At 33.6% G+C, this 23,171-nt stretch overlaps 1 protein-coding gene across 10 annotated transcripts in view; it reads right to left on the bottom strand.

Moving 5' to 3' along the window:
- SPAG16 (sperm associated antigen 16) overlaps positions 1-23,171 on the bottom strand; it is a 959,311-nt gene that overhangs the window by 260,924 nt on the left and 675,216 nt on the right. The window lies entirely within an intron of this gene.

The raw sequence follows: 23,171 nt of genomic DNA, 5'->3' as shown, positions 1-23,171 counted from the left end.
TTTTGTCTGAATATATCTGGTCATACTTTATTTTATTTTATTTTTCTTTCCATGTAAAACATTTATTTTTTTTACTTTTTTTATAATTTATTTTTTTCCTACTGTACAGCAAGGGGATCAAGTTATCCTTACATTCATACTTTTTTTTTCCCCCACCCTTTGTTCTGTTGCAACATGAGTATCTAGACAAAGTTCTCAATGCTACTCAGCAGGATCTCCTTGTAAATCTATTCCAAGTTGTGTCTGATAACCCCAAGCTCCCGATCCCTCCCACTCCCTCCCTCTCCCATCAGGCAGCCACAAGTCTATTTACCAAGTCCATGATTTTCTTAGGAAATCATTTTGATGTTTTTAATTATATGAGAAGATATAATAAATATACACACTCATGTAATCTATATATGCACATCATCACATATATATGCAATCTACATATGAAAACTGTATATGTAAAAATATTGCACTAAAAGTGCACCTCATTTTGTAAGCTTTTAATTAGTTTCAATAATATACAACTCAGACTAAATTAAAAAGACAGGTAGGGAAACAAATGGACAGGAAAGAAGAAGTTTTATCATAGTGGGTAGAATTACTGGGGCAAGGTTAAATTGAAGGCAAGGAAGCAGTGCTTCTTGTGGTCTATTAGAAAAAACTATTAGAAATATTTGGGGTATTTTTGTAACATGTACTGGGATAAGGAAGGTAGTAACTGGATAAAGGGAATGGAAAACAAAAGGAGGAGTGTGTAGATTTAAAAGCGTTATGGAAACGGCACAGATATTTTCCCAGTATAGAAGACCAGTTAGGGTGCATCAGTTTTGAATTCAAAGTCCGTCTACAGCTTTCTTGCAGGCCTCTCAGGAGGTATCTTTGGCATCTACCTCATGTCAGAGACTGGGATGTGGTGATGAGTAAGAGGTACTTTTCCTATCCTCAACTCGTAACTCATTCTCATCATTTTGTCATTTAATGTCGATGTCTAAATGACAAACTGAAGATGGGTGCTGACCATATCAGGTTCCTGTGTAATGTTTATGAAAAGTCATTATACTATTTCCAATTTGATATACAGTTTCCCTTTTAGATTCAGCTTAATTTTTTAAATATCTTCTCAAAAATCATCCTCGCATTACTTTCTCTTAAATATTCTAAAATGTTAAAGATAACTTAATATACAATTTTCTCTTTTTGAACTAGCTCATATAGCTTTTTTTTTTTTCTCATTTACTCTTTGATTTCTATCATAACTGTAGAAAATACGCAGATTGTACTATAGTTCAAGTGGACTTTTTATTTTTTCCCTAAACATATCAGTGACGTGACAGATGCCGTTAGCTTTAAAATTCTATAACTGTTGTCACTGGTAAAGCAATACAATAACTTTTCCCAACCTAAAAAGTGGGATATTTAATCTTTTTTTATGACTTAAAAAGAACGTGGAGAACTTGGAATGTTTTCAAATATGTAAACATGTATTGTAAGAATTATGAGGAATCAGTGAATTTAATTTTTAAAAAAGAAGAGTTTTCAGGATTATTGGAAATATTAATGTGATAAATTATAAAGGACTCTCTCTAGATCTAAGAGCTTTCAAACATATTTCAAAAGTGACAGAATGGAATATTTTTTCAGCTTTAAGAACAGAATAAATTTTAATCAGAACTTAATTTGGATGCACTTCTCATCAAAGGCAGGTTACAGATTTTATGTCCTTTCCTTGTTTAGATTCTATAAAACAAAGACAATCTTAAAATGTGCTTTATACAACTGAATATTAAAATTTGAGGAAATGTACTAAAAATACAAAACAGTCCATCATATTTGAGTGAAAATTAGTATTTAAATGTCTTTAATACTTTTACATTTAATTTTTACTGCTGTCAAATAACCAATGTGTTTGATAATACAATGTGTTTGATAATATTAAAATAATAATACTCAATATTTATTAAGGGTCTTAATGACTCAAGTACTTTGCTAAATGATTTATTAATAAATAGTACACAGTATTTTAAACAACTTTGAATACCTAACATCATTTAGCCAGACTTTTTCATTGCCTAAGGACTTAAAATTCATGATAAAGTACACATTATGGTAAAACAAATATAGCAATTTATAAAGGGGTAAAACTAAGCTTGATAAATGAGAGATGCTTCGTATCTATATTTTGAGTTAGAAAGGCAAATTCAGTACTAATCATAGTGGATGGAGCATAATAGAACTAAAAAAAGAAATTGTTAAACCAATAGATGATGAATGCCTCATAGGGGTTTACCAGGAAATTTTATTTTAGTGCAAGTACTTCCATCGCAATCTTAGGGTAAATATGAATTTTAACACTAGTGGTTCTGAATTAATTAGATAAAAGAAAGAGAGAAAGATGTAGAGAATTCAGAAAGCAAAACTTGCAATATCAATTTTTGTGTCATTTCTCCCTCAATCTTGGGTGAACTGGAGGGCCATCTGCCATTCTTCTTCTATAGGGCAGAAGAAGATACTAAAATATTAGTAATCTAAACCACACATTCTGAGTTTTGAAGGATCTGAGGATAGAGGGTGTAGAAAAGGGATTCACCGACAACCTGGGGAAAAAGTAAATATTGTGGTTAGAACTTATGTAAGAAAACAAAGACTAGCTATAGTGAGGTATGCAACTAAAAAAGTAAGATTCCAAAGAAAATTTTTTTTTTGGAAGGCAATGGAATCTTGTGACAATTTTAAAGAATGCAAAAACTCAAAAAAGTTTTGGGAAACTCTCTAAAACATAATTCTGGTTATGTTATTGGCACTAGCACTAATGCTGAGAAAGGTAATAAAGATGGTTGCATAGGAGTTCCTACTGTGGCCCAGTGGAAATGAACCTGACTAGCATCCATGAGGACATGTGTTCGACCCCTGGCCTTGCTCAGTTGTTTAAAGAGCCAGCGTTGCTGTGAGCTGTGGTATAGGTCACAGACGTGGCTCGGACTCTGTGTTGCTGTGGCTGTGGCATAGGCTGGCAGCTACAACTCCAATTTGATCCCTAGCCTGGGAACTTCCATACGCTGCAGGTGCAACCCTAAAAAGACAAAGAAAAAAAGAGATGGTTGCATAGAAAGCTCTCAAAGAAGTTCAGACTCAGACAAATGGCTGTCTTTGTGACAATGAATCCCCAGACTTAGTTTAGATCCTGCAACATGTTTGACATTTGATCTTGAATAAATCATAGAATAAATGAATATAAGGGGAAGAGAGGAATCACTGTTGGCTGTGTGTAACTTTAAAGGATTTCTTTTCCATATGTAGATATGTTAAAAGAGCTGAAGCTCAGAAAAAAAAATTTGTGTGTTTTGTTTTGTTTTGTGTTTTGTGATCACAGGCTCAAATAATACAACAAATGGAATTTAGCGAAATGTACAAAGGATACAGCTGAAATGAACGTGAATAGTCACAACTCCTGACTGACCTCCTGAGCCTTCCCATCACCAAGTTAAAGAGCCTATACTGAGAAAGTCCATACAGACATGAAGTTAATAAGTTAGAGCAGAACAACTTGAAACTAAACCAGATTAATCTAGGCTGCTGTAAATATACTGGAGAAATATTTAGCAGTACTTATCAAGGATCACAAAAGTGGTCAACTTTTGAAATTTTTAAGGCAACTTCTGAAATTTTTATAAAGTTTTAAAAATGATATGATCAAAAAATTAAATTAGCACTATGCATACATAAAAATGGAAGCAAGTGAAATTTGTAATAATCTAACATGGAAGAAAAAATCTTGTACTGTTGTGGACAGAGAAAACTCTCAGAGGTATCTTTTGTGCGAAGAATACCAACAGTGGCAGAAAGGAAAAGCAGATAACTGCTACGTATCTGCAGAGTTTCCAAGTATATTTATATATTATAAAACAAAGAATGAAAATGATAAAACTGGGATGCTAATGAGGTCATTTAGAATTTAAATGAATTAAAAGACTATTTTCATAAACCAATAGCATTCTTTCATATAAACATAATTTATGACTTTGTATAGTTTTCAAAAACAGATTTTTTTGGGCATTGCCATAGTTTGGGGTTAAGATACTATTTTTCAGGTAGCATAAGAAATTTCATAGGGTAATAAAATATTCTATATATCTTTATATTGTATAAGAGGAAAAAATAAAGAGAATCTTGATTTATTATAGAAAACACAGGTTCAATTTGATTGTACTTTGAACTTTCATCCTGATGAATATGCTAAATCAGCTGAAAGTAGTTTCTTGATTCAACTCACTAATGTTCTATATATGCTACATATATGTGTACATATGCACACATACATATGTATGACATATATATACATATGTAACATGCATGTATATATATTTATAGATATCTTTATTTTTCCCATCTTATTTTCGAAAGCCAATATACAGAACATCTAAATAAGCAAAATATTGTTATAACCAAGGCATTACTTCTTCTGCAAAGGTTCTTCAAGGCTGACTAATAGGACATATATAATGTTCTCAAAGAGTTATACAGCATAATAAAAAATTCAATGATTGATTATATATCAACTATGCACATGAGAATGATGTAAACTCTGTAAGTGTAAGTACTTTTGCTTAGCAGTGCATTCCCATGACCTTGAATAGTGCATTGTAAATGTTCAATAAATAATTGCTGTGTGAATAAATAAATACCCTAGATGAATTATTATGAAACCACAAAAGTAACAATTAAAGAAACAATGTAAGACATGGAAAAGTTTATGCTAAACCCTGGTGGTTCTGCAGATTAAAACTATGCAACACATATTTATAACAATTGAATAAGGAGATATGTTTATAAAAAGCTACCCTATATTTTTTGGAGATAGTTTTTTTACAACAGTTTTAAATTCACAGCAAAATTAAAGGGAAAGTACAATATTATCTACTTAAAACTTGTCTCTGCACACACATAATCTCCCCTATTTATAACATGCCGCACCAGAGTTGCACATGTTAATGATTGATGAGCCTACATTGACACATCATAATCACCCTAAGTCCATAACTTATATTATGATTCGCTCTTGTTGCTTTTCATTGAGTTTAGACAAATATATAATGACATACATCCATCACTATGGTATCATAAAGAGTATTTTTCCTGCCCTAAATATCCTCTGTACTCATCCATTCCCCCACACCACACCCTGCCCAATCCCTGGCAATCACTCATCATTTTACTATCTCCATAGTTTGCCTTTTCCAGAATGTCATATAGATGGAATCATACAGTACGTAGCCATTTCAGATTGGCTTCTTTCACTTCATAATATGCATTTAAGTTACTGTCATGTCTTTTCATATCTTGATAGCTCATTTCTTTTTTTAAAAACTGAAATATAGTTGAAGCACAATATTATGTTAGTTTCTGGTGAACTACAATGTGATTTTACATTTATACACATTATGAAATGATCATCATGATAAGTTGAGTAACAATCTGTCTCCATAAAAAGTATTACAATATTAACTGATCATATTACTTATGCTGTATATCACATACCTATGGCTTATTTGTTTTATAATTGGAAGTCTGTACCACTAGTCCCCTTCATCTATTTGGCCTAACCCCTACAACTCCCTTCCCTCTGCAAATTACTTATATGTTTTCTGTATCTATGAGTCTGTTTTCATTTTGCTTTGTTTGTTTTTTACATTCCACATATAAGTGAGATCATACTGTACTTATCTTTCTATGTCTGACTTATTTCACTTAGTATGATACACTCTACATCTCTCCATGCTGTTGCAAATGGCAAGACAAGATTTTTTTGTGGATGAGTAATATTCCATTGTGTGTGTGTGTGTGTGTGTGTTTGACATCTTCCTTATCCACTGACCTCTCCATGAACACTTAGGTTGTCTCCATGCATAGCTATTGCAAATAATGGTACATAAACTTCACTGATTTTCAATGCCAGACATTCTGTGGACTCATCTTACTGGTGCAGAACCCCTAGACTGAAAACCCAGTGTTAAAGGGAGAGATCTTTGTGATTTGTCATTTGTCAGAGAGGATCTCTATATGATTGTGATATTGCTCCCATTTGTGGGTTGCTAATTGGGGTATTGGGTTTTGACTATATTGTGTCTCTGTTCCTCAGACCTGTCTGATTGTGGCTTCTTCTTTTTATCTTTAGTCATTAATAATGTTTTATACTAGTCCTCTGGTCATTTTCATAGATAGATAATCTCTAGGTAGTTGTAATTTTCTGCCCATGGAGGAGGTGAGTTTGGAGTATTCCTATTCAATTACTTTGGAAGATTCATTCAGTTTTTTTTTTTTTTTTTTAGAGCTGAATCATATTTTATTGTCTGTTTATATTACAGTTTATTTATCCATACACCTACTGAAGTATAAATTGGTTGTTTCCAAGTTTTGGCAATTATGAATAAAACAGCTATAACATTTGTGTGCAGATTTTCGTGCTTTCATTTTTTTGGGTAAGTACCAAGGAATATGATTGCTGGATGGTGTGGTAAGATTATGCTTAGTTTTTTAAAAGCTCACCAAGAAATCTTTCAAAGCTGTCATAGCATTTGGCATTCCCACTAAGCGAAAAATGAGAGTTCCTCTTTCTCCATATCCTCACAACCATTTGGTCTGTTTGTATTCCATATTTTGGCCATTCTAATTGCTATGTGGTGTATCTCATTGTTATTTTAATTTACATTTTCTTCATTATATATGATGTGAAGCATCTTTCCATTTGCTTACTTGCCATCTGTATATTTTCTTTAGTGTGGTGTTTGTTAAGGTCTTTGATCCATTTTTTTTTAAAATTGGATTTGTTTTCTTGTTGCTGAGTTTTGAGAGCTCTTATATATTTGTAACTCCTTTCTCCCAGTAAGTGGCTTTTCTTCTCATTCTTTTGACACTGTTTTTTCAGAGCATGTTTTATTCTTTAATGAAATCTAGTTCATCAATTAATATTTCATGGATTTGGCATTGAATCAAAAAAAGGTAATGCCATACCCTAGGTCATGCCATAACCTAGGTCATGGGTTTTCTCATATGTTACCTTATAGGCATTTTATAGTTTTGTATTTAGGTCTGTGATTCATTTTGAGTTATTTATGTGAAATGTGTGACAATATTGAGTCTTCCTATCCATAATATGGAGTATCTCTTTATTAATTTAGTTCTTCTTTTATTTAATTCATCACTATTTTATAGTTTCCCTCATACAGATCTTATATAAATATATATATGCACACATACATATATATATACATATGAAAACTATATATATAGTTTCATTTTCAGGAGTGCTAATATAAATAGTATTATGTTTTAAAATTTAAATTCCAGGAGTTCCTGCTGTGGCACAATGGGTTAAGAATCTGCAGTGGCCACTCCTCATACTCTACTAAAAAGAAGCTTTATGTATATATTTTTTCATGATGGGTAAAGAGATCTAAAGTTAATAAAGACAGCAATAGTTGGAAATAAATTTATCTGAGTGCATTCAAATACTTTTAAATAAGTATGAGTCTCAAAGATGTTAATGAAAAACTAATACTTATTAAAGAAAAAGAAATTAAACAAACCAGTCTAAAATGACTTGTAAAAAATAAGAAAATTGAAATAGTTATCACTGAAAATAAAAGGCTCAGTAGATAGGAAATAATTCAGAATAGACAAGTTGAAAAGAGAGTTAGTGAATTGGAAGAGTGTACTGGGATATTCAGAGAGATTGCAGTTGTAGAGATAAGAAGATGAAAGCATGCAGGCCATTAAGAGACATGTGCGAGTACAGAGCACTGTATTCCATTCTATGTCTAGTGACTATTATAAAAATAAAAGAATGCAGACAGGCAGAAGAGAATTATCTAAATGTGTAAGAGCTGAAACTTACCCAAAATTGAAGAAAGATATATATTAAAAATCACAGTACACTCCAAGTATTGAGCATGATACGTAAAATTAAAATGTACCTAGAAACAATGTAATGAAAGTGTGGAGGATTATGAATAAGAAAAATCATTTGCAATAGAAAAATTATAGAATATTTATAAAAGAAAGACAAATTGATAACAAAACTAGATATTAGAACTAATGGACACTATCACCCACATTGTACGGGAAAATAAGAAATTCAAACTAAATTTGTTTACTTAACAAATATGACTCTGGAATAAGTGCTTTTTTAAGATATTCAGACTATAAAAGTTCAACTCTAAGTATCTTATGGAAAGAATTATTAATAATTATATTTTATTGTAATTATTAATAATTACATTGTCAGATGATATAAAGGTCAGCACAGATATTGAAAAATCAAGGCGTTTTAATCAAATTAGTAAATTGTTTCATATAAAAAACAAAATTCTGAAGTTCCTGCTGTGGCACAAAGGGATTGGGGGCATCTCTGGAACTCTGGGACCAGGTTCAATCCCCAGCCTCGCACAATGGGTTGCTGCAGCTGTAGTGTAGGTTGCAACTGTTGCTCAGATCTGATCCCTGGCCTAGGAACTCCATATGCTGCAGGGCAGCCAAAAGAAAAAAAAGAAAATGCCTAAAGAAAATCCTAAGGTAACTATCCTAATCTAATCAGATCTTAATCTTAGTCTCAATTGAAAAAAAAAGGAAAAGAAAAACAAAACAGGAAATAAATTTTTAAAAATTGAAGAAAAAATAATGGAAAGCACAATAAATTGTGATAGTAATAATATGACTAACTGTATAAATGATTATGCATACACACGAAAACCAGCTATACTTAAAAAATAAACATAGTAGGCAACAAAAATGTTTAGGATAAAAAGAAAGAATACCATCTTCTGTAAATTACAAAGGAAACATTAAAAAAAGAACAATGACAAAAATAAACTACTCAGAGTGAAAATAAATTATTTTAATTATTAAATATTAATTAACAGGAAGCTGGTTAAAGTAATATTAATATAAGAAAAGAAATTTAATTGAAGAAAATTATTACTAGAGTTCACTCAGATCAAGTAATTTTTCTAAAATTATCTAGGTAGAATGATTTTATGTGACGATTCAAGCATAGGTCGGATTGATTTCAAGTTCTGAGATTTTTTTTATTTTTTTCTTTTTAGTTATTTTTAAAAATAGTTATTTTCTCAATACAATTTTTTTGCTACTGTACAGCATGCACCCATGGCATATGGAGGTTCCTAAGCTAGGGGTCGAATCAGACCTGTAGCTGCTGGCCTACACCATAGCCAGAGCACAGCCGTGCCAGATCTGAGCCTTGTCTGTGACATATACCACAGTTCATGGCAATGCTGGATCCTTAACCCACTGAGGGAGGCTAAGGATTGAACCCACATCCTCATGGATACTAGTCAGATTCATTTCCAGTGAGCCACAATGGGAACTCCCAAGGTCTGAGACTTTACCCAATATATATAATATGGTGTAATATATCACAAATGTTTAGTTGAATATATTCTCCCATTAGGATATATTTAAACAAGTCCATAACTTGGATCAATATTTGTCACAAACATAATTCTCAGAATATTACTTATAAGATAGTAGAAATATAAGAAAAATAATTGTTTATTAGAAAGATGGACACACAGATACACATGTATATATACATATTTTTATATAGAGATATAATAGTAACATACAATTACATAACTAAATTATTACTTTATTATAGTGTCATTCCCCCCCCTTTTTTTTTCCTGCCTTTTTAGGGCTACACCCACAGCATATGGATGTTCCCAGGCTAGGGGTCGAATTGGAGCTATATCTGCTGGCCATAGCAACGTCAGAACAAAGTCATGTCTGCGACCTACACTACAGCTCATGGCAACACTGGATCCTTAACCCACTGAGAAAGGCCAGGGATCGAACCCGCATCCTCATGGATGCTAGTCAGATTTGTTTCTGCTGAGCCATGACGGGAACTCCGATTTCCAAAGATCATTAATATAAGAGGAAACATACATATGTAGTCCAATGAAAGTAGCAGCAAACAAAATTGTTTACACTTATACATATATAAAAATGCATATGCTGAAAATAAGATTGGTGGGAACTAAATAAGACATCATTATCTTTATGTGATAGGATGATTTATTCTATTTTATCGTTCCTTTTCACATTTTCAAAGTTCCTAATTCCTGGAATTAGCATCTATTAATTGTTATCATCAGACACATATTTTTGAATAAATAATTAAAATAAATCATCATACAGAAATATCTGTCACGTGATCTACTTTTCATTTTCTAAATATCTACTATGTTAAATAGGCAAGAGAGAGGGGTCATCAAGCAAATGGCAGAAACATTAAGCCCTTGAAACATCAGCTGCTTTCAATATGTGAAGGTAATGACCTGCAACTTGGTATTAGGTATAACTATAATAAAATGTTTAGGCTCATTAGAAGGAAAATTAGTATTTCAAACATTTTTAGTACTAATACATTAGTGTGTCTCTCAGGACAGGCTTGTGCAGCATTAAACATTAGCTCATTACACTATTTCCTTGGCACCTTAATGGCATGAATAAGCCAAAGAGATTATGGAATTAGAATGGAAAGAGAAGATAAACATTGGGAATGCTCAAGGAGTGTGAGGCTAAATAAGGAAGGAATATAAAGCTCTGAAATGTTGTAGATAAGGTTGCTGCTGGCAATAAATACTTCTTCCCTATGCTCCTATCAATCTGTTAGGCATTAATAACTTGAATCACCAATCATGCCCTAGGAAGACAGGAGCTGGACATCTCAAACAATTGCTTAGCATCTAGACTATACAACACGGAACTACATAATCACAATCACTTGTTCGCAGTGATTTACATTTATTATCTTATTTAATCCTTCATTTCTATGGTTAAGTATACCATCAGATTATTCAGATGAGAAAACTGAAGCTTAAAATATTATACAATTTCCCCAAAGGCATTTTGTTAGCAAAATATAGATCTAGGATTCAAATCTAGCCAATATGACCCAAGTACCCAAGTTCTTAAACTCTTAACAAGGGAAAAGTTTGCACATCTTGACCTAGATGCTTTGGGAAATGGAAGCCCAAGAAGTCTCACTTCCAGCATAAAGAGCATGGTCTGTTATGGAGGTGGAACACTCTGAAAGAACTAAGAGTACTATATCAGAATAACAACAAATATGTTATTAGCAAAGAACAAATTGAGCAAGCAGGTGTTCTTTTACAAGGCAGGAGAATAAATAGAAATAGATGAAGGCAATTGATGTATACAAAGAACAAATATTTACCAAACTGTGCTATATCCCTAGTGTGGGACTAGGATCAAGAGGCACAATAGATATAAGCTCAAAAGAAGCTTAGACTTAATTGTTGGAGAGAGGAGTAATCAAGCAAGTACGGTACAGAGTTAAAGGCTAGAAGTAAGTGAAGGGTTGTTTACAGTATGGATCGACCACCCAACCCAAACCTGTGGTAATAGAGAAGGTTTCTTCTAGGAAGGCAACTCTAGGATAGATCTGTTAAGTGAATGCAGCTTTCTAGAAACAGTGACATTTTAAATACGTGAAGATTATGAAGAGATGTTAGTGGAGAGAAAGTGGGAGGCCATTGCTAGTATTGAAAACAGTACAATGTCAGAGCACAAAATAGAAATTAACATATTTCACTAGGGGGAATATGGTGAATTTATGATGAGGTTAATAATGTGTAAAAATTCTGAAGAGTTCTTGGAGCTCACACTGAGACATATGAAATTTATATATGATAAAAAAAAGTTGTTATGTGTTTTGAACATAAGTACGTTCAAAAAAGAATGAAGGCTGGCAGTGTCAGTGAGTTAAGCAGGTATTAAGCACAAAATTGTATCTCTGAGACCATGAAAAACAAGTAAACATGAGTATCCTGTGGTTTTCTAGTTTGTGTCCTAAGTCTAAGCAAGAGTTTGAACCCAGGAAAATCTGACTGGACCAGGAGGAAACCTATTACTTGATTCATCAAAGAAATATTGATTGAGCCCACTAGGTATTAGGTACTGATTTAAGCGGTGATAAACAGGAATGAACAAAACAGAGTCCTGCACTTATGGAACTTGCATACTTCTGGAGGGAATCAGACAATAAATTAAATACATCAGAAAAATATGCGGCACATTAAATGTGAATAGTATCTATGGAGAAGAAAAAACTGTATGCCACAGGTACAGCCCTGCCATGGGTGCGTCTCTAAAAAGCAAAAAAAAAAAAAAAAAAAAAAAAAAAAAACCCAAAAAACAAAACAACCAACCAAACGAACAAAAAAAACAACTATAGACAAGGAATATCTAGCAGAGAGTGTTAAAAATGTCAACAGCCTGGTCAAGAAGGGTCTCACTAGGAATGTGACCCTTGAGTTAAGGATTTGAGGGGCCAGGCTGTGCTGTAAAACTTGAGGGAGAGAGGAAACGAGAAGAGTGAGATCAAAGTACACTAGGCAGAAGAACTGAAAATAAATAGGTTAGTGTAGCTGGACTTCAATGTCCTTGATTCTTCATAAAATCAGGAGAAAAGCAAAAATAAAAACAAAACTGGGCTATGTCTTTAAATGGATTGACTAGGGCTGCATTTGGAGATCAGTTGGAGATGATAAAAGCTGTCTTTATTTTTAACTATCCACAGAACATCTCTATTTGGATATTTTATAGATACCATAAGTCAGCATATTCAAAGCCAAGTTCACCTTTCCATCAAACTTGATCTTTGTTATACTTTTTCACGTCAGTAAAAGATTTCATACTCCATGGAATTACAAGAGCTCATTATTTTATTCTCCATCTCTCTTCTCTCCAATCCCATCTAATTGAAGATGACTTAAACCTCTCCACAAATCCCTCATTTCAGGTCCTTCTCATCTCATGCACAGACACATGTAGTGAACTCCTTGCCTTCAGCCATGTAATTTTGCAGTTCGTGTTCACAGCTGATTCTCAGCCAGGGTGATTTTGCCTCCCAGAGGATAGTTGGCAACATCTAGAGACATTTTTGATTGTCATAACTGGGACACCTACCAACTGGCACTCAGTAGAGTCCAGGGATGCTGATTAACATCTTACAGTACACAGGGTAACCCCATCCCCACCCTGGGGTTTATGATATTGCCTGGCCCCTAATATCAATAATGCCATGGTTCACAAACTAATGACAGAATAATATTTCTCTAACATACAAAGTTGAGTCCCTCCTTGATCTGCCTCCTTCCTGCCTCTCCTCTCCCACAACTTTTCCCATGTTGCTTTGCTTTCTACTCTTCAAATATACCCTTCTCTCATCTTTTTCTTTGTGCTATTACCACTGACTAGGAAGCTTATTCACTATTTTTTCTCTGGTAAATATTAAATATATTTAAAACTTAGCTCCAAGACAACTTCTAAATTATTCCAGGGGACATAAGGTATTCTTTATCTTGCTCCTGAAGAACCATGTCATAAAACTTATGCAACAAACTGTAAATTTTGTATACATGCCTCTTTTTTCCTTATAGACCTATATTGCACAATACATGTGGCTGCGTGGTACTTGAGAAGTTAATTATTGCTACTGAGTAACTCATTTTAAATTACTAAATTTAATTTTTTTTAAATTGAAATCTTCTCATGTGGCTAGACACTATCATGTTGAACATTTTTAGATAATGAACAGCTCCATCATTACAGGAAGTTCAGTTAGATGATACTGCTATAAACTTTTTGTGCCCAGTTTGGGGCTTATATTAGACACTTAGTAAATATTTAAATAATTGAGTTAATAAATCATTATTTTCATAGCTGAATAGTCAAAGCAAAACTTTTCCTTAGTTATGACTGAACGCTCTCAAGATTTATACCAGATATTTCCACTGATTTTTAATTTTCCATCTTTCTATATACAATTTATTGCAGTACGTATATAGATAGCTATTTATCTTGTGCATAGGTTTTGATTCTTTAATTATATTCTAGTTCATCAAAGACCAGGACTAAATACTCTACTTGGTGAAATATCCCACAAAACCTAACGTAATGCGTTTCATTCTGCAACTGCTAAATATATTGAAATCACTGTTCTGGAATTGTGAATAGATTGGCACAACCTCCTTTCTGCCAGATATGGTGCAAAATTTGTGGATTTCTGAAGGTACAGGGGAGAAGAAGGTTTAATAAATCACTGAAAGTCTTTCTATTCTAAGGACAATTTTTGAAACTAACGTTTTATTTAAGGAGAAATGGAAATTCCTAACATAGCATATAAAATTAATGCATTTCTCCCTCTGGCAATGAGCCACTTCTGAAAGCACTAGAGATAAATTTTCTGACTCTCACGCGAGTTTATTTTCAGTGTCATTATTGGCATTATTTCAGAGACTCACGTATGAGATCTTTGTCCTGTAGGCCTTTGGTGTTTTCTTCTGATGAGGCTTGTAACACTACAGTACTCTTCCATGATATGTTTACGCAGTAGCATACCATAGTGTTGAAGTAGGGCAATAGGATTTTTGGAATATGAAGGAATAAATCAAAGAGATATGAAGTAAAAACTAAAGCTTAGTACTTAATATTTGAAGAGAGAACAAGGTTAAACTATTTCAGTGTGGCATAGCAATGTATGTCACAGGAAAGATTTTAGTTTTGCTGTTGGGTTTGCTAGTAAGTTGGAGTCACAAAGGATCATTCAAATTTCAGAAGGACCAGATGTTGAAAACACATTCTTATTTTCTTTAAAAGCCTATAACTGACACATTCAAATTCAATCTTTTCTCAATTTCTAAAGAAAATATTCGTGATTATCAACTCATTTCTGAAAGAGAATATAAAGGTTGTCCAGATCAGTGTCTCTCACAGATTAGAAAAGTGAAGGCTTGAGAAATTAAGTGACTACTCTAAACCTTCACATTAAATTCATGGTCCAATCAGGAATATAATTAAGTCTCCTATAAACACACTGTCAATCTTTATCTAGGAGGAAGGGCTAACTATAAATTTTAAAAAGAATGTCATTATCATTATAATCACATATCTTCTGATTAAATCTGTTGATAGTTAAAAGCAGGTGATAAAAAAGACTTCCTTTGTCAGTTGCAATGGAGTAACAGGGACCAGGTTTACTTTCCTGCATGAAACCAAAAAAATGGATATTAGAAACAAAGGTTGCAAGACACTGTACATCATGCAACAAAGGTCAATAATCACTGAGAGACAGGAAACTAATGGTGTGAGCCATAGAAGTTTACTATGACATACTGCCTTGACAGTTTCTAGCCCACAGCATGGGGAGAGAGAGCCAAACAGAACATTGCTGACTCCCAAGGTTGAGGGGATGAAGCTGAGAGTTTGAGGAGACAAAGGCAGCTGAAGTTTGCAGAACAGAGTACAAGCGGAGAGAGAGTTGCACCTAGAAAACCCTGGAGATCTAGAGTAATTATCTCCAGTATTTAGCTGAGTACTGATTGGCATGTGCATGTGAGGAAACTATCCAAAGGGCTGGAAAAGAACCACCTGAAATGATTAAAAAGGACAGGGAAAGGTATTCGCATAAGGCTAGGAATTGTGCCTGTCCCAGCTGCCAGTCTGAAAAAATACAAGATTCAGGGGGCAGGGTGGATTAGAGCACAGTGTCTTGCTTCAGTAATGGGGAAATGATTAGCTCTAGACTGAAAACGTCTCTGGTCTAACCTACAAATCTTAAGACCTGAAAGAACCAAACAGTTTATAAGTAATTTAACAGAACAAAGCTCAGGAATATTATAGAGTACAAAATATTCAACACGAACAAAATTAATGAATTTGTGAGGTTCATGGTAATATTGGCCAGAGGTTTGTCAATTTTGTTTAATCCTTTCAAAAAACCGGCTCTTGGTTTTATTGATCTTTTCTAATTTTTTTAAAATCTCTATTTCACTTATGTGATCAGAAAAGATGTTTAAAATAATTTCTACCTTCTTATATTTGTTGAGGCTTATTTTGTGACCAAGTATGTGGTCTATCCTAAAGAATGTTGAAAAGAAGGTATATTCTGTTTTTTATTTGGGGGAGGGGCATATAGTACCTTGTAGGTATCAATTAAATCCAACTGGTCTATTGTGTCATTTACAATCTTTGTTGCCTTATTGATTTTCTGTATGGAAGATCTGTCCATTCCTGTGAGTGTTAAAATCTCCTAATACTATTTTAGTTCAGTCAATTTCTCCCTTTATATCTTTTGGCATTTGTTTTATATGTTAGGTGCTTCTTTATTGGGTGTGTATATGTTAACAAGTATAATATTCTCTTTTAGTATTATGGTTATATAATGCCTTTCTGTGTCTTTCCTTATGGTTTTGTTTTAAAGGCTATTTTGTGTTAAATGAGTATTGCTACCCCACTTTCTTGTCATTTTCATTTGAATGAAATATCTCTTTCCGTCCCCTAATTTTCAACTTGTGTTTGTCTTTTGCTCCAAAGTGAGTCTTCTGTAGGGGGCATGTTGTAGGTTCTTGTTTGTTTTTATCCAATCTGCCACTAATGTATTGATTGAAACAAATGGTCCACTGATGTTTAAACTAGTTATTGATGTTTCCATTGCTATTTTAAATCTCATTTTCCAGTTGATTTTATACTTCTTCTTTGTTAATTTCTTCCTTTTGTTTTTCCTTTTGTGTTTTGATGGTTTTCTTTTGATTATACTTGAGTTCCTTTGTTTTTGATTTTTGTGACTCTATTGTATGTTTTTGATTTGTAGTTATCCTGTTTCTAATGTATGTTAACCTATAACTATATCTACTGGCTGTAGAGCGATAGTCATATAAGTTTAGACACATTCTAAAAGATCTATATTTTTTACTCTCCTTCCCTATATTTTGTACTTTTTATGTCCTGTTTTACATCTTCATGTTTATCCTTTGCCTGTTAATTGTAATTATAATTGCTTTTACAAATTTTGATTGTTTTTAAATCAATGCACTTGCTTATTTAAAGGATTTTCAACTATTTTATATATTTCCCATTCCTATTATAATTTTCCCTTTATATTCTTGCTTCCTTTCTATTTAGAGAATACCTTTCAATATTTATTTTAGGTTTAGTATTGCTATATTCTTTTAGTTTGTATGTATTTGAAAAAATCTTTATCTTTCCTAAATTATAATATTGCTGGGTATAGTATCCTAGGTTGCAGGATATTAATATTTAATGCCTCTCCTTTCTGGCCTGCAAAGTTTCTGCACATAAATCAGCTGATATCCTTATGGGGGTTCCCTTGTAACTGATTCCTTGTTTCTCTTTCTCCTTAAATTTGTCATTTAAATTGTGATATGTCTTGGTGTGGGTTTGTTTGGGTTCATCATGTTTGAGACTCTCTGTGCTTCTTGTATCTGGATATCTGTGTCCTTCTTAATGTTTGGAAAGTTTTAAGCCATAATTTCTTCAAATACTGTTTTGATCCCCTTTTCTCTTCTTCTCCGGAGTCCCTATTATGCATAAATCTGCATATTTATATTGTCATATAGATCTCATATGTTGCTTTCATTTTTTATTTATCTTTTTATCTGCTGTTCTGATTGATTTCAATTATTCTATCTTCCAGATCACTTATTCATTCTTCTGTGTTATTTAGTCTTCTACTCCTTGCTTCTAGATTAGTTTTTATCTTAGCAATTGAGTTTTCTAACTGTGATTGGTTTCCCTTTATAGCTTCTCCTTCCTTGTTACAGTGGTCAGGATTTCCATCAATAATCTTTCTTAACTGCTTTAGCATTTTTATTATCTATCTGCTCTTTGAACTTGGGGTCTAGTAGACTGATGAGGTCTGTTTCATTATTTGTTCTTTCAGTGGATTTCTCTTGTTCTTTTAATTGAGAGTAGTGCTCTGCTTTTCTATTTTACTGAATTTCCTATGACTCTAAAAATTTAGGAGAAACAGTTACCAATGGTCTTGAAGTGGTGTTTTTATGTGGAAGTGTCCCTGTGTAGATTGTGTAAGTCCAATATTTTTGATGCAAGAACTATTTTTGGTATGGATGCCAGCCACGTATTTTCTTAGCATGGACTGGCCATTATCCCCTTGCTAGTGGTTGTGATTCATGTTGTGGTGTCCACAGCCTGCACTGGATGCTGGGTGGGACTTCCTCTTTGTTCCACGGCTGTCATAGCCCTACCAGGGACAGGGTCTGCTCCCCAGTTGCTGGAGTAGAAGCCCCGAGAGTTGGGTTAGATAAGGCTCTTTTGCCCTCATGTCCCAAAGGAAGTGAGTGCTGAAGCAAGTGAGGTCTGCATGATCACAGCAAAACTATGTGCCACCTATGCAAGCATCTGTGGTTTTTACCAGAAGCAACCCAAGGGTGTGTCTGCTTCTCCTTTACATTAATCCCAAACCCATGCTAGGCTGGTGCTGGGGACCACCAGGCTCTTTGGGTTGTCTCTGTGTAGCTAGACTGAATGCTCTCCCAGGGCCTATCTTCTGAAATTCACTTCTTAGTTACTGCAAATACTAGCACCTCCACCTGGTGCATATTTCAGGCTGGGAAGTGCAGCAAGAGGGTAGTCATCAGAGCAGGTCATTCTCTTTTCTATTGCTAGCAAGCCAACATGCACACACTTCTCTTGAGCAGAGTCCAGTCTCCTCCAGCTCCCCTATCTGTCCCAGTGGAACTTCCAGCAGCCAAGGGGGCTTCCCAGGGAAAGGGCATGCTTGTTTTGACTCTTCCCTTCTTCACAGCTCCCTCCCAAGGACACAAGTCTTGTCCTGATGTCTGTTTTTTTTTTTTTTTTTTCCTTCCTACCTGTTTACATGGGAATCTTTCTTACAGCTTTGCTTTATAAGAAATTTTCTGATAGTTACCAGTGGGTTTTCTGTGAGAATTTTTCCACAAGTAGATATATTTTTTACAAGTTTATTGGGGTAGGTGAGTTCCATGTCCTTGTACTCTGCCAACTTGATCCTCTGAGACTACTTTTTTTTTTCCTTTATTTCTTTATTCTCTTCACAGCTGCATCTGTGGCATGTGGGAGTTCCCAGGTTAGGGGTTGAATTGGAGCTGCAGAGGCTGGCTTACACCACATCCATAGCAATGCCAAATCTGAGCTGCATCTGAGGCCTGTGGTGCAGGTTGAGTCAATGCCAGATCCTTAACTCACTGAGAGAGGCCAGGAATCAAACCCATATCCTCATGAATACTATGTCTGGTTCTTAACCTGCTGAGCCACAATGTGAACTCCTGAGGCTATTTCTAATTCAAACACCTAGTGAGTAGTAGCTGGGGTTTGAAACTCAACCTGATTAAATTCAAATCTATTAGATGAACAAGAAGAAAGTCAGGAATACATGCATATGTAAATCAGATGGAAGATATTTATTTAAAGCTTTTTAGTTTAATTTTGATGGACATTATTATTTGATTTTTGGCATGGTGACCTTGGAACTAGCAGAAGCTGAGGGTAAAAACATGAGATGCTGGGGGAGAGGGAAGGTGCTGTGGCTCATTAGCAAAAGTGGCCAGACAATAAAGAGTATGAATAGAGCTTAGTTTTATAATTATTCTTGTCACTTAGCCTGTTAAACTGGAAAATATAAGATTTAACTAAAGCATGCCGATAGATGTCTCACTCAATCTTTAAGCTATTATACTATGACACCTGTACATAATTAACGTGGTTACCTGAGTAACTCACACCCACACTTCATATATACAGATGCACACAGAGAGCATATATTTTCCTGAAATGATTATCACTTGAGAGATCTTTGCCTCTGCCCAGCACCTTACTTTTCTCTAAAAAACCATCTTTAAGTAAAGTGCGTATGCCATATATATTTACATTTGAATAAAGCCTGAACTGATAATCTTACTTCATGAAACAACCCAGACTAATGGGTGATCTAATTTGAGAATTAAAGGACATTCAAATATTTTTAAAAATAAATTTGTCAACTGGTAAACTTTTACTACTCTTTAATCCATTTAATAATGCTGCTCTAACTTATCCTTTTCCCAAAATAGCACATTTCTCTCCATCCACTTGTCTGCTTTCATTTGTTATAATAAACTGAACAAAGAAATTTGTACATAATTTTAAGATGATGAAATTTCTTTTTTAAGGACTGTGATAAAATTATTAGTCATTGATTAAATGTTTACCAAAAAGTGCTTTCTGTTAGAATAACCCAGATCCAGGTAATGAAGTGTAGTGAGGGGGAGAGAGGACATGAGCTGAAAAAGAGAAATGGATAAGAAATGATCCTAGTCCTTAATGAGCTATGGAGTCATCATGTTGAAACTAATTTGTAAACCTTCTAAATGAAATAAAATATATTGCTCTATAACATTACATTTTAGAAATATTTATTCATAGGAACAAAACAGATATAAGTGAATCTCTTGATTCAACAGACTTGAAAATAACACCATGCCTTCTTTCCCAATGACCTTCATCCCTGGGTTGGGACAATAGTCTGTTTGTTAACCTGTAACTCAGCACACTGCCACTCTGTTCTTTCCATTTGCCAAATCAAGACATAGAACATTTTGTTTGGACTTTGAAATGAACAGCATGTGATACTACTGGAGCAGTTTTTGCATTAATTTGCATAAGAAACTGGAGATCACAGGACCCCCTGAAGAGTAAAAGCTAGTAACAGTCATACAGCACTTGAAATAGTATTCCAGGGATGACAATTTTAATGATGCAGACACTTAAGTTTATTAATCTGTTGTTCTTCATCAAGGCAGTATGTCAGTCCTTTTATATTCCTTGAGTAATGAAGGGGACAGAGCAGAGAATGAAAATCAGAGAAACATGAGTTTTCTGCTGCAGTGATTAGAGGTCAGAAGAGGGGTTGGAACCTGGATGCCTATATTAACAGCTGATCTAGTGCAGACTTCACAATATCCAGGCAGTATCAGTCTCTTTCCTCATTAGAATAAGATTTGATTTTTTTATTCACCTAAATCATTTCCACAAATGTTTATAGAGCACTTACTAAAAACAAGGTACAACTTCATATTGCTAGTAATTTCAAGATAATCATTTCTTAAGTGCTTAGATATGGCTTTTTAAAAAAATAATGTATTTTTAATACTTCATGGTGAAATAAAACTAATCATCTAGCAAAGATGGTAGCAACATGTTAATTACTGTTCTTAATAACAGTCATTTTCCTCTTTATCCCCTTGTTTTTTAGTCACTGTGGAAGACGTTAAATATAGATCCTCACATACTCTGTTAAATCTGTTTTATTTATTGTAAAAGCAACCTAAGGGGTTAGTCTATTTGGCAGAATTCTCTTTTAAAGTGACCAATCATTACTGAGTAATATAGTGTTCACTGAAATAACACTGATGGAATAACTTTTAATTAATTTATTTCCTCTTAATATGTGCATAAGAGCAGTTGCACAAATTCAGGGTAGTATCACTATATACTTAAAAATTGTAATTTATGAATAGGCGTCATCATGTTTACATTTTTAAGGTTCATGTTCATGATAATTGGCTACATTTGACTACTGCCATATTGAAGTGATTGGATAAAATATCTTCAAAACTATAATCTGATTTATAAAAATAAAGAAGAGGGTGGAACTATATATATTTAACTAAAATTCATTGCTTTTCAAAGAATTATTGTGTACTAGGCTGTGCTGCTGTTTGTTCAGGATTTTTTAGAATTTTTTTTTTTTTTTACTAGAGAAACAATCATATATCCTTGAAGATATGTGATTGCATCCGTAGAATGTACATTGGGGAAGGAAAGTTACAGTCTCAAAAAGTATTGTCTATTTTTACTATTTTACGTATGTAAAACAACATGAGAGGGATGAAATCCACAACTTAATGACTTGGTTTTATTTGTAATTTTGTATTTGAGTATGCAAAATACTCAATAAATAAAAGCTTAGACTGACTACAATTAATTATGACTAAAGAAAAATACATAATTTTATAATAATATTTTGACATTATTTAGAACATTTCTGCACTATGAAAACCATTTAAATAAACTTCATTGTACTGGAAGATCAGTTGCCTAAATACGCTGACCAGTGACATTTTTTTATAAAAGTCATAAATATATTTTGAACAATTTTTGACAGATATATTCTCAAAACAAATATAGGAAACCTGAAAAATGTAATGATTTTAAAATAATATTTTAAGAGCAACACTATAAAATAAATGCAATCTTATCACAGCAAACATTGCACTATAGATATCCTCTATAACAGCCCTTGAGTTTGGACCTGTGTTGGGTTTCTAATATTTCATGACCAATGAATGAATATTCATTGATTACTTTCTATACCAAGAATTTTGTGTTAAGGTATTATTCAGCCAAAAGAATCTATTGTACTTCTCATAGCCAGGGCATTGTTGTACAAATAATGTTGAAAGCCATAGATAATGCTAGGAGGTTACTCTAAAATAGCCCCAACCATTTCACATTCAACCAATAAAACAATTTAACAGTTGTTTATTAGATTCAAGATACTCCACCTGCTCAATCTAATCCTTGTCCACTGCATGCGCCCTGTTCCTCTTTAACAGCACACTTCCACTACATCAGGAACTTGACTTTTGCTGTTGCCTCTGCTTGAGTTCTCTTCCTTAAAATCACTGCATAGTTTTCTTAAATGTCATTCTCTCAGAGTCCTTCCCTAACCATTTCATTGTAAGCCCAATCTCTTACTTCATGACTCTTCTTTTACCCTAATTAATTTTGAATAAGCAACACTAATTATTCTTTTTTATTTTTATTAAAGTATAGTTGATTTACAGTATTCCTTCAATTTCTTCTGTACAGAAAAGTGACTCAGCTATATTATATATATATAATAAGCACCACTTATTGAAGAGACTATCTTTCCTCCACTGTATATATATATATATATATATTCTTTTTTTTTTCATACTATCTTCTATCATGGTCTAACCCAAGAGCCTGGACATAGTTCCCTGTGCTGTACAGTATGACCCCATATTTATTTGTTCTAAATGTAATAGTTTGCATCTGCCAAGCACAATCATCCCATCCATTCCCTTCTCTCCCTTGGCAAATACAAGTCTGCTCTCCATGTCTATGATCTGTCTCTGTATTGTAGACAGGATCATTTGTGCCATATTTTAGATTCCACAATTAGTGATAACATATGGTATTTGTCTTTCTCTTTCTGACTTACTTTACTTAGTATGAGAATCTTTAGTTTCATCCATGATGCTGCAAATGGCATTAGT

The sequence above is a fragment of the Sus scrofa genome, chromosome 15 (assembly GCF_054392235.1).
Source record: "Sus scrofa isolate SSC_HxYL_T2T_F1_AM1 chromosome 15, Sscrofa_HxYL_maternal_Yorkshire_Landrace_v2.0, whole genome shotgun sequence".
NCBI classification, from domain to species: domain Eukaryota; kingdom Metazoa; phylum Chordata; class Mammalia; order Artiodactyla; family Suidae; genus Sus; species Sus scrofa.
Note: the sequence above shows the minus strand (reverse complement) of the source record. Positions and strands in the feature narration are given on the sequence as shown.